The sequence below is a fragment of the Sus scrofa genome, chromosome 2 (assembly GCF_000003025.6).
Source record: "Sus scrofa isolate TJ Tabasco breed Duroc chromosome 2, Sscrofa11.1, whole genome shotgun sequence".
Lineage (NCBI taxonomy): Eukaryota > Metazoa > Chordata > Mammalia > Artiodactyla > Suidae > Sus > Sus scrofa.
The window spans coordinates 88,658,511-88,664,510 of NC_010444.4; positions in this window are offsets into that span (position 1 = coordinate 88,658,511).

Here is a 6,000-nt window from a genome sequence, read left to right on the forward strand (position 1 = left end):
AACCCACATCTAATCAGTTAAGAAATCTTGTGGATGGTACCTGCAAAATACATCCAGAATCCAGTATTTTCTTACCACTTTCACTGCTGCCATCGTAATCCATCTGGGCCACCACCATCTCTTAGCTAGATTACTAGAACATGCTCCTAGATGGTCTCCAGGCTCACACCCTTGTCAACCCTCAGCACCACAGCTCAAGTAATCCTTTGAAGAGCAATCAGCGACATCACTTCTCTACTCAAAACCCTGAAATGGCTCAGAGTAAAAGGCAAAGGCATACAAATGCCCACAGGCTCTTACCTGATCTGCTCTCACCCCTCAGCTCACCCACCATCTCTCACGATCCACCTTGCCCACGCTGCTCCAGAAACCCTGGCCTTGGTGCTGATTCTCAGACATGCCACACAAACCCTACCTGAGGACCCCTGCTCCACCTGTACCCTATGCCCAGAATGCTCTTCGTTAGATATCTAGAAAGCCAGCCCAACACTTCTTTCAACCCAAGTTTTTTCTCAAATGTCATTTTCACAATAAAGCCTATCCTGCTGTATTTAATACTGTCATTTGCCCCTGATCCCAGCACTTCTAGCCTCCTTATCCCATTTTACATTTTTGCTTTTTCCATAGCACTTGCCACTTTCTACTGTATTATATAATCTGCTTATTCATCAGGTTTGTTATTGTCCCTCCTGGTAGAACACAGTACCAGCAGGGCAGAGACCTGTGTTTTGGTCACTAATGTATCCTCAGTACTAAGAACAGTGCCTGGAACATGAGGCATTTAGTAAATACTTGTTGAATACATGAATGAATTTTTTAGCCACAGGCCTTATTATCGGGGACAGTTGACACACTCGGCTTCAAGCTTCCAATTCAAGCCATTAACATTCCTTATCAACTAGAACTGGAACTGCAAATGATATGCTTTTGACACCACTCCTTTGCAGCTCACTCCTTCAATGTATTCTTCGCACCAGTGTTCTGGTCTTCTCCTCACGTTAGGGAATGGATACAGTGAACATCACCTGCTTTGGGGTTTGTTCTCTCTAGAATAATTTGGCCTTCCTTCTCTTCATCTCCATGAGGTTCTCACTGTGACCCAATTCCTCAAGCCCTTGGAACTGAAGAAAGGAGGAGTGGTGGCTCCATTTTTAAAAAGGTGGAGATTCCTAAAGGGGGCCAATATTGCCAGTAAGTCTGATTTAGTTCATTGACATCTAGAGAAAATACAAATGATCACTAGACAAAAGAGAAGGATACAGAATTGTAGGAAACTCAGGCAAAGGGCAGGATGGAAGCTGTATGTTCCTAGAGGTTCACAGGAGGGCATCAGAAGGTGGGATCAGGGGCAGGAAGGCTGGAAGGAACGGACCACCTCTTGTGCTTATTCACCCAAGGTTTTATAGAGTCTCCTCATGCCACTGGCACCAAGGACAGCCTAGAAGGAGCTGCTCCAAGAATTCTTGGTAACACCCAAGGTAGAAATGTGGCAAATGATCTTTCCTGCCTTTCTGAAGATTCCAGGCCACTTGCAAATGCTCTCTATACTGATAACACTATACCAGTAACAAGCATTAGGATCACTAGAAGGTGGCTGGGCTTTTGTTTCTCAAGTACTGAGCTCTTTATGCATAATGGATCCCCCCCAAACTCTATTTCTTGCATAGCACTAAATGGCTTAATTTTTGTCAATGCAGTATCAAATCATACTACTGGGCCCACAGTAGGCATTCAACCACTTAGCTCCTGCTTCCTCCCTCTTGTTCTCCTCTAGTCCCTCCCCCTCCCCTCAACCTCCTTTAAGATGACTGTTTTCCACATTTGTCTCTTGCATGGCATATCTGTATTTCTTCTTATTTGGCCCCAGATGTCAGATTGGCTTGCATTACTCCAGGCTGAATCATTTGATTTCCTGTCCATGTTCCTAACCTTTCCAGCTCCTTTTGTATCATTTCTCAGTCATTCCTGCTGTTTACAATACCTCTCAATTTAAAGCCATCTGCAGATCTCATTAACGAACCACTGACTCTCTCCTCCATGATCACATGGCATGTGGGATAAAACAAGATCTGACACCATCCTCTTCCTTCCTTTTGAGGCACCACAGCTCTGGATGACTTTCACTTATTACCATTTTTAAATATTATTATATTGTTACTGCATGTTTCCTCCAAGTCCAAGCACACCTAATATATGAAAATCAGAATTAACCAACTTTTAAAAAATGGTTATTCACTTTACGAAAAATTTAATTATTTATTCCTTTCACTAGTCATATTTCTTAGCATACTTCAAATATGTACTTGTTACCTTGCCAAAAAAAAAAAAACAAAAAAACAAAAAAACAAAAAACCTTTTCAAGGCTGCTTACAGCCTTGAATATAGGTATTTAATGTCCTTTAGCCATTTTAGTTCATAAGAAATGATTTCTTGTAGAGCTTTGAAAATAAAAATTCTTCCATTTTAGTAGTAAGCTTCTGAGGAACCCACCAGTTTTCTCACTGCTGATTCACTGGATCTTGGCATCTACCTTTCCCACTCCTTTTCCTGATATACTCAAAATGTTTTCGAATCCCAACTAGTCTTCCTTTCTCAAAAACTTCTTGAGCTCCTTCTCTGTTGCAAGCACGGCGCTAGGTGCTGGGATAAATAAAGAAAGGAGTCTCCACACTCTGGAAGCTCTTAATCCAGGAAATAACGTGGAGGGAAAGAATACTTTGCACACCTGCCATATTTTGGATCTGCAATGTGTTATTCCATTTAGACCACATGGAAACCCCATCTTACAGCTGAGAAAACAGAGTTTCAGAGAAGTTAAGTAATATTCCTTTTATGCAGAATATGAATAGCCAACTTACAGAAGAATTACAAATGCACTGTAGACATATGGGGAAAATATTCACCCTTACTAGGTATCAAAGAAATGCATATCAAATAGATAAATATACTGTTTTTTACCTATCAGACTGGTGGTGAGATAGAGTTGGTTGGGCTGCAGTAAAACCAGCTCTCTTACACAGGGCCTTGGAGAATATAAAGTAGTGTGATCTTCCTGAGAAACAACTTAGTAACATATAATATGTGTCATTACAGGAGGAATTTACCTTGATGTCCATCACAAGGGAATGAATTAAACACTGCAACATCATACAATGAAATTGCAGACAGCCTTTAAAAATTATGTAGAATATGTAAAGACCTACAAGATTTTTGGAATACAAAGTGAAAAAGCATATTACAGAATAGTATATACTATAGGATTACAACATATACAGAATTGTGTGTGTGTGTGTGTGTAGAAAATAAAAGACTGAAAGACTAGATACCAATAGGTTAACAGAGATTATCCATATGAGGTGGGATGGGACTTTTTCTATTGGTAGCTCCTAAACTTTAATAATTAAAAAAAAAAGTACATAACAACGTCCATACATTCAGATTCAGTTATTTCACTGCATTGTGATGAATAATAATACAGACTAAGACTCAAGTAACTTGCTTAAAGTCACCAATTTGCTGTGCGGTGTGAACCCAGGCTTTCTAACTCTAAAATCCACTGTTCCGGAGTTCCTGTCGTGGCTCAGTGGTTAAAGAATCCGACTAGGAACCATGAGGTTGCGCGTTTGATCCCTGGCCTTGCTCAGTGGGTTAAGGATCCAGTGTTTCCGTGAGCTGAGATGTAGGTTGCAGACACGGCTCGGACCCCGTGTTACTGTGGCTCTGGCGTAGGCCGGTGGCTACAACTCCGATTGGACCCCTAGCCTGGCAACCTCCATATGCCGCGGAAGCGGCCTTAGAAAAGGCAAAAAAAAATAAAATAAAATTCACTGTCCTACAGTCCATTCTTATTCATCCTCACAGCCCCAGTTACATCATATTTGGAGTTCCTTTCTCTTAGGTTCTCTTTCCTCTTAATTTCTACATCTACTCTATCCCTCTCCACCCTTCTCTAAATCATTTTAGCAGTAGTCACCCTGCGCATTGGACATTATATGTAATACAGAACATAAAGCAAGTTCATTAGATGAAAAAAGGCAATTCCCCTCTCAGGGAGAAAACTGGGACAACATATATCAGAATAGGCACAATCTGACAGTCTTCAAATAAGTCAGTTTGCTTCTTGCATTTAAAATAAAACCGAAATCTGTTTGGTCTTAACTGTGATATTTGGAAAGCGTCACGCTTACTTGTACACCAAAAGATTTAACTTTTCCAAAATGCGAATTCTTGAAAAGACCACCTGTCCCAAACTCGGATCTGGAAAACCAATCCCCGATTTTATTTATAAATGTCAAAATTTCCTTATTTTCACTCATTACTCAAAAAGTGAAAGGATAAATATAACAGCCTCTCTCTTACTTGGAAAAGTACAACTTTTGGAGCCTCGAGTTGGCTGCGTTAGAAATGAGAAATGTCTTTGATGATGCGCAGCTGTCTTGGTTTCTTCATCACAGATGGCTAGGGCATTCCAGGAAGCTGACTCATGTACCTGGAGAAATGCACTATGGCTTCTCGCCCTTTCTCATGAAGTTCTCATCAGATCGAGAAGGGATGAGCATCTCCTTGGCTTTCTAACTAGGAAGGGACTTACAAGATGATCCTGAGGAAGACACATCCTCACATGCTCCACCACCATTTCCTTCTTGTTCTTAGAGACACTTGTCTCAAACACATGGGCAGTATTCAGTGATCATGCTGGCTCCCCTTTATCTCAATTTTTCTCCTACAGAGATTCACTTGGGACAAGACCCCGAAATGGCAAAACTTGAGTTTTCCTACCAGTAGCTGCCATTAGTGGCAAGGGAAACATCAGAGTGCTGTTTACGTTGCAGCCTACCATCCAGCTGGGGACATCACACTAAGTCACCCAGGAGTTTCTGAGCTCGCAAAACAGGCCCAGAGCAAAGGCAAACCTCTGAGCCAACAACTAAGAACCAAAATTGTGGAAGGTCCTTGTTGAAAAGTCCTCAGCTTCGTGACTCCAAATAGTTATCTTTTCCCCAAAGAATTCTATTATCCTACCAATACCAACTCTTCTTTCCTGCTCTCTTGCAGAAAAGAGGTGACTATTACTAATCACCTCAATCCACCCCACAGCATTTCATCTTAAATTCAAAATTCATAAGCAATTAAGATTTGTGTTCTTTGGAACAGAAGTATCAATAAAGATGTAGCCAGCTTTTCATGTTGAGAGAAATACATACCTGAACAGCTCTACATGAAGGTCGATACACGTAAATTACACCTCAATTTTAAAAAATAAACTCTAGGAGTTCCCATCCTGTCTAAACGGAAACGAATCTGACTAGTATCCATGAGTACGGAGGTTCAATCCCTGGCTTCCTCAGTGAGTTAAGGAGCCAGCCTTGCCATGAGCTGTGGTTAGGTCACAGACACAGCTCGGATCTGGCATTGCTGTGGCCGTGGCATAGGCTTGCAGCTGCAGCTCCAATTCAACCCCTAGCATGGGAACCTCCATATGCCACAGGTGCAGCCCTAAAAAGAAAAAGAAAAAACCCCAAAAAACCTCTACTAACAAAGACTCATTCCTTCAGGCAAACTGTACTTACTTGACTAACAGCTCTGGCAGGGTTCTCTACACCCAGGTATCCTAGCCCACTAAAAACAAACAAAAAGGGAGGAAAAAAATGAATATATACCTTCCATCCAATTACATGGAGCATCACTGAACTGTCTAGATGAGCAAAAGGGAAAATTTAAAAGAACCTTACAGAGCCATCTCTTATTTTACAACAGACATAAGTATAGCCCTGAGAGGTTGAGTGAACTGTCTGAGGTCACATGCGGAGCAGGCCTCTAACCTCCTTTAGCACAGGCTGGAAAAGGCATGAGGCATCTCAATGCATCATAGAAAGAATGGACATTTTAAAAAGAACAACCCTCTATCCAGCTCAGCCCCAGCAGGGCAGTATTTTCAATCACCCCGAAATTCTTCCCAATGACAGTCACCTCAAGGAAGAAACAATATTTAACCAGGAG